General features: G+C 37.7%; 1 long non-coding RNA gene across 1 annotated transcript; it reads right to left on the reverse strand.

The window, feature by feature from the left end:
• Positions 1-849: 849 nt before the first annotated feature.
• On the reverse strand, positions 850-2,324 carry LOC125145235. Its single transcript, XR_007143582.1, has 2 exons — positions 1,671-2,324; positions 850-1,575 (listed from the first exon to the last, which is right to left on the reverse strand). It is a non-coding gene; the product is annotated as an uncharacterized LOC125145235 (long non-coding RNA).
• Between the last annotated feature and the right edge of the window lie 9,895 nt (positions 2,325-12,219).

Consider the following 12,219-nt stretch of genomic DNA (forward strand, 5'->3'; position numbering starts at 1 on the left):
GGGATTCTCAGTTTTCTTTGTATTTGTCAACACTGGTTCCATGTCCAAGGTGATGTGATCAAAGGTGGCCACACGGTGTCACTCTCTCTGACGGTGCCCAGCTTTGGAATGCTTAATTGGTTTGGTTCAGATCTCAGACCGGTTGTACGGTTTTGTCTTGTGCCGTGTCCGGATGTGTTTTTAAATGGCAGGAGCTCTGCACCAAAAATCAATTAGTATAAATCTGAAGGCGGCTACGTGGATCCATCTAAACATCATAATAAAAGCACATCTAATTCAATTACCAAGAAACTCTGTTTAAATGGGTGACTGTGTTTAGTCAAAACTCAAGGTATAGAGCTCACTGTTTGGAACACACACACACACACTCACACACACACACACACACACACACACACACACACACACACACACACACACACACACACACACACACACACACACACACACACACACACAAACCACTTACTATCCTTGTGAAGACCTTCCATTTATATAATTATTATTAAATGCAGCTGATTGATACTATGTCTACACCTAAATCTAAGCCTAATCTTATCCTCAGTAACACAAAAAGAAACTATGTTTAATTAAAGCCTCAGTTTTTGTTACTCACGGGAACCAGCAACATGTCCCCACTAATCATGTCCTTGTGGGGACATTCGGTTCCCTTAAAGATACAAAAACATGCACTTGTTCTCTCTCTCACACAAGCTCACTCACACAGACACACACACACACACACACACACACACACACACACACACACACACACACACACACACACACACACACACACGGGATTCAAAGAGAAAAGAGAAGAGAGGGGGAAGAAGGAGAGGAGAGGGCTTAGCTGTACACGGATTTTATTGTTGAATTTGCGGCTTTGATTAAATATTAACGCAATTCCATATTCTCTAAAAATACTGTATAGACCATGTACAAAAACAATTTTCACCATTACATATATATATACACACACACACACACACACACACACACACACACACACACACACACACACACACACACACACACACATCCATATACATTATAATTAGTACTGCTGTAAAAAGATATCCTTTCTAGAATAAAAAAAAGTTTAGTACTTATTTTCTCAAAGATAAAAGAGATAGGAATTGCAAATTTTCAGTGAGTTCATCAATGATGAAAGGCTGCAGTTTGACACTTTAAACATTTGTCTCAATGACCTGAACAGCAACATTTTACATAGCAACTGTATAACAATCTGACTGTATAGAACATATTTAAAATTATCTGCTGTTGTCTATTATCATTATCTACGTCAGTATTTCCCCTTAATGCACAGCCCCAGTGATCTGCAAGGGTCAAGACAGTCTGAATAATAATCTGAGGTCAGCAAGGCTGTAAACCAACATGGGTGATGGTGCCATACGGCTCCCAGTCAATAAAATACTGAATGACTCCCAATTAAAAATGTGAAAGGTTTCAGCAGTGGAACCTCTGACATCCTCCAGGCTGGTGGGGCATTGGCAGAAGGGTCCAGAGTCAGGGATACAGGATTTTTTCCCCCACAGGATGGGGTGCTTCCAGCTAAAAAGAAACACATACATGAACATAGAAGTTTATTCATTAATTCAATCACCTTCAGTAGCCATTTTATCCTGGGTAGGTAATTGTGGTACTACCTCACATCTTCACAGACCCTGGTTTAGTCCAGAGCTCAGGTGTGGAGTTTTACATCTTCTCTCATGACCACATGTGTTCTCTAGGTTCCATCCCATGTTCCAAAAAATATGGTGGTTGGAGAATTGTCTACACTAAGTGGACAATTGTTCCTAAGTGTGAACTGGTGTGTTCATTCTTGGCACATGTATGTGTGGCCCAGAAACGCTGGTTGTGAGATTGTATTTATTGCGTAATATATTTTCTGACTGAATGCTAAAGACTGAGTGCTAAAATAGAGACCTTGTTTAGCTTGGAAACAAGCTGCAGGTGTTAATAATAATAATCAGGTGAGTGCTCGGGGTGAGCTGCTGAGGATAGGATCCAAATAGGCCACATTCACGCCCACCGCTAACATGCTTCCTGGGTGTTAAGATCACATCTGGCATTATGAATGTAATTACAGTGCTCACTTGTGATGGGTTTTCATTTTTTTTCTTTCTTATTTTTTTTTTGCACGATCAACTAACAAAACTTCTAAGCTGCTAATCTTTATCCAGTGATGCAATTCTGCAGTTCTCTCCATATGCCTCCTAGGCCACCTCTGAATGTGGTGTGAGTGATCAGATCGGCCCTGTGACATCACACCTCTGGCCCTCGCACCTCACACCACATCGGCCCTCGCACCTCACACCACATTGGCTTATGTTCGGATCACCCATATGATAATGCCAAGTGTGAACAGATCCATAGAGACATGGAGATTGTTACAGTAACAGATTGCCACCAACAATTGCTAAAAGTTAGTCTGAACAGCACGACTATCCTGGGATTTTGAAATTTTCTGCCACTTGGCATTATATCCATGTAAACATCTCACTGGTTTTTATCCAATTTACTAATTAACAAACAAAACCAAACAGCAATAATCATTAAAGTGCCATTTTCCCTGTTTTCCACTAAGGGATTCTGAAGCACCCTCAGCTCCACCTTATCCACATCTCTACCACCAGCCAAAAATTAGAGATGTGAAAGGTTGCTGATATACAGAAATAGACTGGGAGTATGAGCATGTACTTGGACAATTGGGTCTACTCTCTATGTTGGTTCTTAAACACCAGTAGGTCAGCAGAACACAAAAGACAGAAAAAGAAAACAGAAAAAGAGTTTAAGAAACTCACATTGGTCAAAGAAACATAATAGTAATCAGGCACCATGAGACACTATCAAGACAATTAGTTTAATTAATGTTTATTTCACTGTAAATAAAAAGAAATCTAGCCACAGGGGTTACAAGCTAGTGACTTGTGTGCCGGTCCCAAGCTCAGATAAATGTAGAGGGTTGCGTCTGGATGGGCATCCGGCGTAAAACATGCCAAATGTAACCATGCGTGAATTCCATACAGGATCAGTTGAGGCCCGGGTTAACAATGACCGGCAATTGGACTACTGTTGGTTGAGGAAGGAGATGAAGGAGGCAAGAAGTTAACTGGTGTGATTGTGGAGGATGCCGAGGATAGAGTGAGGTGGAAACAGATGATTTGCAGTGGCGGCTCCTAACTGGAAAAGCCGAAAGTAGAAGAGGAAAAAGGAGACTGTAAATAAAAAGGACTGGCTTTTTAGGAGTTTCTAATGGACAATAGTATTGTTTCTCCAAGCTGACAATAGGTCCTTGGAAAAAAAGCCAGCTGGGTAAAATTTGGTTCATCCTGATGTGTTTTCTCTTGAAGGAAGTAAATTTATTCTTAAGATGACAACAAAATAGCAACCTTTATGAAGAAAATTTAAGCACAATGAGGTTTATGGCATACATACTGAAGATCTGGATGGACCTCTTGTAAAGCTCCTTGGGATGAGTCCAGTCCTGCCCTTTGTGCTCCTCTATGCACAGTCCTCCAGAGAACAGGGTTTAACCTCAGAAAGAAAGAGTGTTTCTATTTAAGCCAATCTAACCACAAAAGTCTGTATACAACACTTGTGTGCATACAATTAGTGATCTGCTGCCGTACAACATTCATTCCCTTTTGTCTCCAAGCACACTGGACTAGATGAACACAACTCAACAACTGAGGACTGAGGGCTTTGCTTAGAGGCCCAGGAGTGGCAGCTTGGTGGCCCAGGGATTTGAACTCACAACCTTCTAATCAGTTGTCCAAACCACTTCCCCATAACCACATTATGCATTTAGACACTGGTTAAACTCCAATCCGCCCTTCTTATGCATAAGGCTGCTTTAGATCTCTGCCTTAAAGTACATCTCATGTGTATATTTACACTGTGACACAAAGAGGCTGATGTTACATTGAGGTTCCTCTGTCTTGTTGTGTTTTAAATGAAGTTACCTCACTTACTTTTATGATTAAGTGATTTAGAATTAAAAAGCTATTTTCCATTTAAAAGACACTAGAGAAGTGTATTTACCCCTTAATGCAAAACCGTACTATATAACACTAACAACAGTAAAGATTTATTTTTGTTAATCTGAAGTGCTGCCAAAATCAGAAAGCGTGGGCACAAAATGAGCGCTTAAATATATTATCTCTCCTGTAAGTGATGCAATCAGCTGTATATTGGAGAAACCAAGAAAAGAATGCCTGATTACATTGTCAAGCACCTTCATGCTATGCGAAATAAAGGATTTGTCCTTTCCTGTTCCAAGAAACTTCAGCAATGATGAACATAACATTAATGACATCTTGGTTTGTACTACTAGTCGTTGTTATGTGAAAAATTAAGCAAGGAAACGTACGGGAATTTTGGAAAGTGACGGAATGAATGTCATGTTTTTCCGTTCACCTTTAGAAGCTATTTGCTTTTTTTTTCTGGTGTGAAATATTATTTGGGTGTGTTCTGTGTGTAAATATTTAACCTACTGTAGATGCCATGGTTCAGAGTATGAAGAATAATTCTATTTAACTTATTTCTTATTCAGGTTTTCTGGTTTCCAAAAGAACTGATGATAAGCTTGCCTTCTTTGTGTCAGTGGCCATATGACTGGGGAGTTCATTTGTGGCTGAATCCATATAACGGATGTTGTACTGACCTTGGACATTACCATGTAGCCTCTCCAGGTTTTACCAGGTTGGCCCACTGGTGTGAGTATGGTGGTCATTAGGATGTGTTTTGTTCTGTTTACACTGCCCCTGGTGGTTAACAGAGATACTACTTACGTAACTATGGTTCTATAATATATGCAGTTTATAGACCCATAGAACCATAGTTACTTCAATAGCTAGTATTTTATTTTATTCATGTTTTATCCATAAATACACACTCATGTATATGTATGTACTTTAGTGTGTGTATGTGTGTGTGTGCATTTCTGTTATATTGAGAGTGCTAGGAATAAACCTGGCTTCTAATGGGATTAGTTAGTTCTATATAGTATTTCCAGAACGTTTTATATATTTCCATATAGTATATATTTATTTTTTTTAACTTTGTCATATGCGGAAGTGAAATAAGCTGAGTCTAAGAGCTAGCATACTGTATATATACAGTAAAGAGTGATAGAGAGAAAGAGAGAGAGTGAGAGAGACAGAGAGAGAAGTAAACGTAGCAGTGAAACCCTGCTGTATGCTTCTACCATCTACCTTTTTTTAGATGTGATGTTGCCATGGCAACTTCAACTCCATGGCCTCGTTCTTTCAGCTCTGAAATTATGGGCTGCCCTGCCTGATAACACTGATAGGAAGACAGGAAGGAGAGAGAGAGAGAGAGAGAGAGAGAGAGAGAGAGAGAGAGAGAGAGAGAGAGAGAGAGAGAGAGAGAGTGACAGAGCATTCTTATGCTATTTTAATTTGCCAGTTTGCTTTGTTTTAGTGAATCTAATCATGTATATTCAATATATAAGAACAAATAATAATTTCTAAATTTAATAATATAGACAGTATATTATTGGATAATTCTACATCCATTTTTTATATACTTGAGATTTACTAACAATATTAGTATGTTGCCACAAATAAACACAAAAGAAAACACACAAATAGCTTTAGTTCAGAACTGGGTATTCATATGCTATTCACTGAGAGTTGGAATTATTTGGAATTATTAAATAAGTTATATTTATTGTTTCTCTGATTGTGTAATGCAAATTTTTAATTAAAAAATAAACCCATTCCAATACTTCCTGTAAAATCTGTTAACAAAACAATGAAACATCCCAAACATATAAAGATTTTACAAATTATTAATGAATCATTTTAGGCAACAATAAATAAATAAATAAATAAATAAATAAATAAATAAATAAATAAATAAATAAATAAGGCTTTAGAGTAAAACACATCTTTGTCCACATGATGCATGGATCCCTACAGTATATAATTAAAGAAAACCTGCAGCTTTAGTGCAGCACTACAGCTGCTGTTATACTGTAGCCATTGTGCAGTAATACAGCAGTTACTGTGTGTTTTCCTGCACTTCCTCACTACAAAAATTTGCAGTACCACAGTGATATTCGAGCGTTTAGTTCACTTTACTGATCCTGTCATACTTCCTCTGCACTGGACTAAAAAATAAGACTGTTTATTGAATTTCTTTCTTTATTTTCTATTTATGTTGCACTTTTCTAACACCTAAAGTTTAAAGTATTTCTGATATAAACGCCAGAATGCTAGATAGCATTATGTGTTTGCTAATAAAATGCCATTGCAACACATCCTTAAAGGTAAAAATGAACGTCTTTTACTTTTCCTAAACACAAATCAGAGCGACTCCAAGAAGACACCAACTTTAAATAACCCTCAACAACTAATAAATAAACATTCAACACAATATCAACAAAATCTTTTCATAATATCTGAATTTTAATATATTTACTCATATAATATTCACATGGTTAGTAGTTTTTTAATATAGTTAGTGATTTCTAATTTATTAATTAGAAATATTGACTTTGATAACTTTTATATAATTTATATGAGAATCATGCTAGCATGCAACGTGGCTAAATTAATCTAGCCTTATCCACCATTATCCAGTTTTAGAGCAACACAGATCCCAGGCTGGAGCTCTGGCAGGGGTCTGATATCATGATATCTCTGTTTGGTATTCCCATCCCTCTGTCTCACGTTTTGAATGTCCGGCAATGCCGGCAACAGATTAGCCACTACGGCAGTACTACAAATCTGCCTGCCCAGCATAAGCTGTGCTGGACTTAAGGGAGATAGGACATCTATGTGCTCTAGAAATGGGTCTGTTGTTTCATAATCTGCTTAGGTGTATGTAAAGCACATTCTTTAGTGAGAACTGTCATAAACCTAATCATAAACCAAATATTCAAATGGGTAAAAATAAAGAATGCTCAATTTGATTAGACTGTAGCTCTCTTCTAATAACAACATGAGCACATGAACTGATTGGTTTGTGCTAGAACGCACTAATCATTACGGTGCTAGTGCCCAGAAAACCTGAACACAGTCAGTCAGTGACTATGTCAGTGTTGTCCAAGATAAAATAGTAGTCAGTAGAGTCAAAGAAAGATGAAAGCGCTAATGCACAAGCTTCTAGATCTAAACCAGATAGATTATCCTGCAAAAGAAATAGATCATCCTAAGGAGATGGGCATTGGTCCCTTTTTTACTTTAATGTCTTTAATATAATAAATTGAATTATATTCCCTACATTCTCTACAGTTCACATTAAAATCTTGATGCTAGCTGAGATTAGCAACTTCTTCCTTCTTCATTTTCTACCGCTTATCCGAAGATTAGCAACTTGGTTTTGTATTAAAATAGAAGTATATAGAAGCACCATTCTTTTAACGCAATGCCAGACTGTAATGCAGTGTGGCTTATTGTGCTTAGTAACAGCCCCGGGTCTGCTATGTGCTGGGAAAAAGGTGGTTGAATCTTAGAAGAAAAAGAGTGAAGGAGTGGGTAAGTACACTCAGTTATTCATGCTACAGGGGGGTAAATACCGCATGCACCTTGGTTGAGGGTATACTGTATGATGTTTATCTGATGGATGGTTCTGCTTCAGAATGCCTTTTCTAAGAATAATTTACTTAACTATTAAATCACCTTTTGCTAATGTAGCACTCTACCAACATTCACTTTTCCTTGTAAAATTGCTCCAGATCTACTATAACTGCAAGGGGATCTCTGATGCACAACCCCCTTCAAGTTATTCCACACAGGTTTTCAATAGGATTTAGACTTGGGCTTTGACTGGGCCATTCAAAAACAGTGATCTTATTCTGAGGCCATTCCTTTGTTGACTTGGATATGTGCCTTATGTCATTATAGTGGTGGAAGGTGAAATTTCTTTTCATCTTCAGCTGTCTAACAGAGGTTTGTAGGTGTTGTGCTGAAATAGATTGGTATGTAAAGTTATCCATGATTACCTCTATCCTGAATAGAGTTCCAGTACCTTCTGAATAGCAACAGACCCTTAACTCGATGCCGACACCGTGGATATCGTGTCTGTTGGGTGATAAGTAGTCTTGTTTTAGCTTAAACCAAGTAGTAAGTGTTTACCTTGGCCTCGCCAGACCATAATAAATAACAAATAATCATAATAATAGATGCCTTTTCTGATGCAGACTGATGCAGATCTGAGGTTTGAGCATCATTCATGTTCCAAAGCCTGTGCATGAACTAGGATGTCTACACCATCTATATATTTTGGACTATCTGTCTACCTGCGGTACTTGTCAAACACAACCAATGTAGCTATAATCACCATTAGCTGGAAGAACATGATTCTCTCTGTTTTTACCTGGTACTTCTTTAAAGGCACTGGGACCAGTGGAGAACACTCTGGCTGATACCTGGTGGTGGATGATGCAGGCTACTGTGTTCTACTGAATGTATGGTCATCTTTTCACTCTGTGCTGTCTATGAAGAAACCCATGCAGTTCAGCATACCTCAAAGTCTTAGGTGCGCCACAGACTTTCTAAGCACTATGACATAATATCAGGTGCTAAGTCTGTTGGGATCTTACACTGGTGCCTCTGTCTCACATTTTCAGCCAGTGTACGCACCTTTTATTGGTTGTTTTATTGTCTGTGCCTATTTCAAGTTACTCAAGCTATTTCTCCAAGTTCCTTACAATGAGTAGAGTACAGACCTGTACTTCTCCTTTTTTTGTTCAGCTTTGTGAATACCCTGTAGCTTATTTTTCACATTGTGTTGGCTACCATCTGCAATATTGAGAAACACATTTAACCAAATGGTATCATGAAATATCCAGTTTCTGTTTGAAAGCCAGCTGGCTACACTCTGAACACAGATATAAGAAATAGCCAAAGATTTACTGCAGGAGAACAAAAAGAATTGTAGATCTGGGTTTATTAGATAGAGTTGCACAATAAAATTGTTTTAGATCAAACAAAGTATAAATACTATAACTGTAACTATAATTATTTACGTTGGAATCCTAATGATGCCTCAATCATCCATGTCTGGAAGACTGAGAGAGCAAAACTGGCCAACCTGTCGGACTGGGAAAAATGACTCTCCTCTACCAATGGTGATGTATATAAAAAAAAAAACATGTTATACCTGCAGGTTGGTAACTGTCATATATGAGGGGAGAACTAAATGGTGGCTGAGAATTGACCAAGACTATGTTACTGAGAAAGTTAGGAAAAATGCTACTAATAAAAGAAGAAAAAGGCCATTTCCCCATATTACTAGCGTGATACATAATTCTGGACAGCCAGTATTAAAACCACCTGCTATATATTTTGCTTCCAAAATTGCTCTGACCCCTCGAGGCATGGACTTCACAAGAATGCTGCAAGTGTGCAAGTATCTGGCACCAAGAGGGTATCAACAGATACTTTAAGCTGTGTAAATTGTGTGATAAGTCTTGTTTGTCCAGCTCATAGTACAGATTCAAACATCCCACTTCATCAAAAAACCTCCGAAACCTTCAGAACTGCTCCTTTACCTTAGAATAACTTATTAACAAAAGGCTAGAAAAAACAAGTATATTTTGAGTCTAGTCTTAAGCAGATTGTATCTGAGTACAAACCCCATCTGGAAGGTTGTTCTAAAACTGTGTGGCTTTGTAAGGGAAAGCTCTGCCCCCTGCTGTAGCCTTTAACATTTGACTTACCAACAAAGAGCCTGCTCATTTTGTCTGAAGTACACATTCTACAAATTGTTTACACACTGCACAACTTATTGGATACTTTAAACCTGGAGTCTCTCATCTGGCTTTGCTGAAACATGCTGTGTGTCATCAGCATAACAGTGGAAGCTAAAACCATGTTGTTTTATCATGCTTAGTTTTAACCTGCTTGTCTTCTTTCTGGCCTTGGCTCTGGATTGTCCCAGATTAACTAAAATTTTTCTGAGACTATGAGCTATGCTTCAAGAAATGAGACCAGTGCCTTCCCAAGTAGGTTGGAAATTTTCCTCCATTACAGTCCAGCTCTTACCTGAACATTAGCTCTTACTAGACATTTTTAAAAACCCATGCTTGCTAAGGACACAAATAATATCTGCTATATCCAGTGCCCTGGCCCTAAAGGCTAAGTATATTTCTCATGGTTTAAGAGGTCTCCTATACCCCAAGGTTCATGACACATGAAGGACTGCTGACTATACCTATGGCATGCAGACTTCTATAGAAAATATACTCCCAAACTTGCTAAGTATCTGGATATGCTGGCTGTGATCACTAATGCTGCAATCTTCTCCATCAGAGAGCTATCTGTTATACAGTAATCACAAACAAAGTTATTATTGATGAAATTGATGAAAACTGAAAAGGTGGATACGGGCAAGAAACTCACTGGAAATGATTTGAACAGGAACACTGTGATGCTAACATGGATGCTCAAACAGATTAAGATCTGGGGAATTTAAAGGCCAAGTCAACACCTTGAACTATTCGTCATGTTTCTCAAACCATTCCTGAACATGCTTTTGCAGTGTGTTCAGTATGCATTATCCTGCACTATCCTGAAAGGAGCATTAGGAAATATTGATCTTTATATAGGCATAAGATGCAAATTACCATCTACATGGATGCCAGGACCCAAAGTTTTCCAGCAGTTTTCTTCCCAGGGTGCCATCTTGGTACCTTCAATGGTCCAGTTCTGATGCTCATGTAACCATTGTAGATGCTTTTGACAAAGGACACGGGTCTGCTTGGGCACTCTAACTGTCTGTGGCTACACAAACACATATGCAGCAAGATGTGATGCATTTTGTGTTCTAAAACCTATTATAGCTAACATTAACTTGTTTCAACAATTTGTTTTTGGCACATTGACCTTGTCACTCATTCACTGGTTCACCTTTCTTTTGGTACTGACCACTGCATACTGGGAACATCCCGCATTTTGGAGTTGTACTGACCCAGTCATCTAGCCATTGCAATTTTGCCCTTGGCAAAGTCAAGTCAAGTCAAGTCAAGTCAAGTCAAGTCAAGTAGCTTTTATTGTCATTTCAACCATATATAGCTGTTGCAGTACACAGTGAAATGAGACAACGTTTCTACAGGACCAGAGTGCTACATAAAACGAAGACAGAGCTAAGGACTTATAAGTACGTAGTCCTAATTACATAAAGTGCATTTGTGCAACCTGGTGCAAACCTGGTGCAAGTGTAAATACTGTTTGTTCAAACAATATTATGTGTACAGAAATACTGGGATGAACACAATATTATAGCAGCAGTTACATGAGCTAATATAAAGTATTGTGCAAAACAGCAATCAACTGAAATGTGAGACAGCATGTAGTTTGGTGGATGTATAATGGAAGAGTGTGTAAAAAAGTCACCGGATCCTTATGTTTCCCTGTTTTTCCTGCTTCCAACACATTGAATACTGTCTGTTCACTTGCTTTCACTTGACTGTTCTCCTTTATTTAAAAAAAATTATTGTTTTTATTATTAACTTAACCAACCCCTTGACAGGTGCCATTGTAAAAAGTTAATTATTGTTATTCATGTTAGTGGATTTAATGTTATGGCTGATTAGTTCATGTGAAAAATTGTCAGTAAAACTGCAATAAAGCTTCTAGTACTGTTTGAGATCATTCTAAAATGCATGGGGCCACACTCATTATCAATTTAATTGTGCAGATAATGGGTTGATATATATATATATATATATATATATATATATATATATATATATATATATATATATATATGAATATATATAAATATATATATACAAATATATAAATATATATATATATATATATACATAAATATGTATATATATATATATATATAATCTCCCCTCATCTGCCAAATATTGATTGCTGGCTATGCCATTCTGAGGCAGTTCAAGTTTGTCCTAATGATCATGTCTTTCCTTTTTCTGGTGAGCTTCGTATGTGTCTGCTTGACAAGTCCCAGTTTCGATGCACACCTCTAGTCTCACACAGATTTCTGGCAAGCACTCAAATAACCTACAGCAAGTGCACCTATTCATACAGTATATGTGTATTTGTATATGTTTGGAACACATTATCTGTTCAATCCAAATAATGTATTTGTTTTTGGTCACAGGTTGTAATATTTATTTTATTATACCCCATAATTTCTAGCTCAAATAATCCCCCAATGCTCCAGAAAAGTATCAGGGTCTAAATCAACAAG

Source organism: Tachysurus fulvidraco, chromosome 7 (genome assembly GCF_022655615.1).
Source record: "Tachysurus fulvidraco isolate hzauxx_2018 chromosome 7, HZAU_PFXX_2.0, whole genome shotgun sequence".
Classification (NCBI taxonomy): Eukaryota; Metazoa; Chordata; class Actinopteri; order Siluriformes; family Bagridae; genus Tachysurus; species Tachysurus fulvidraco.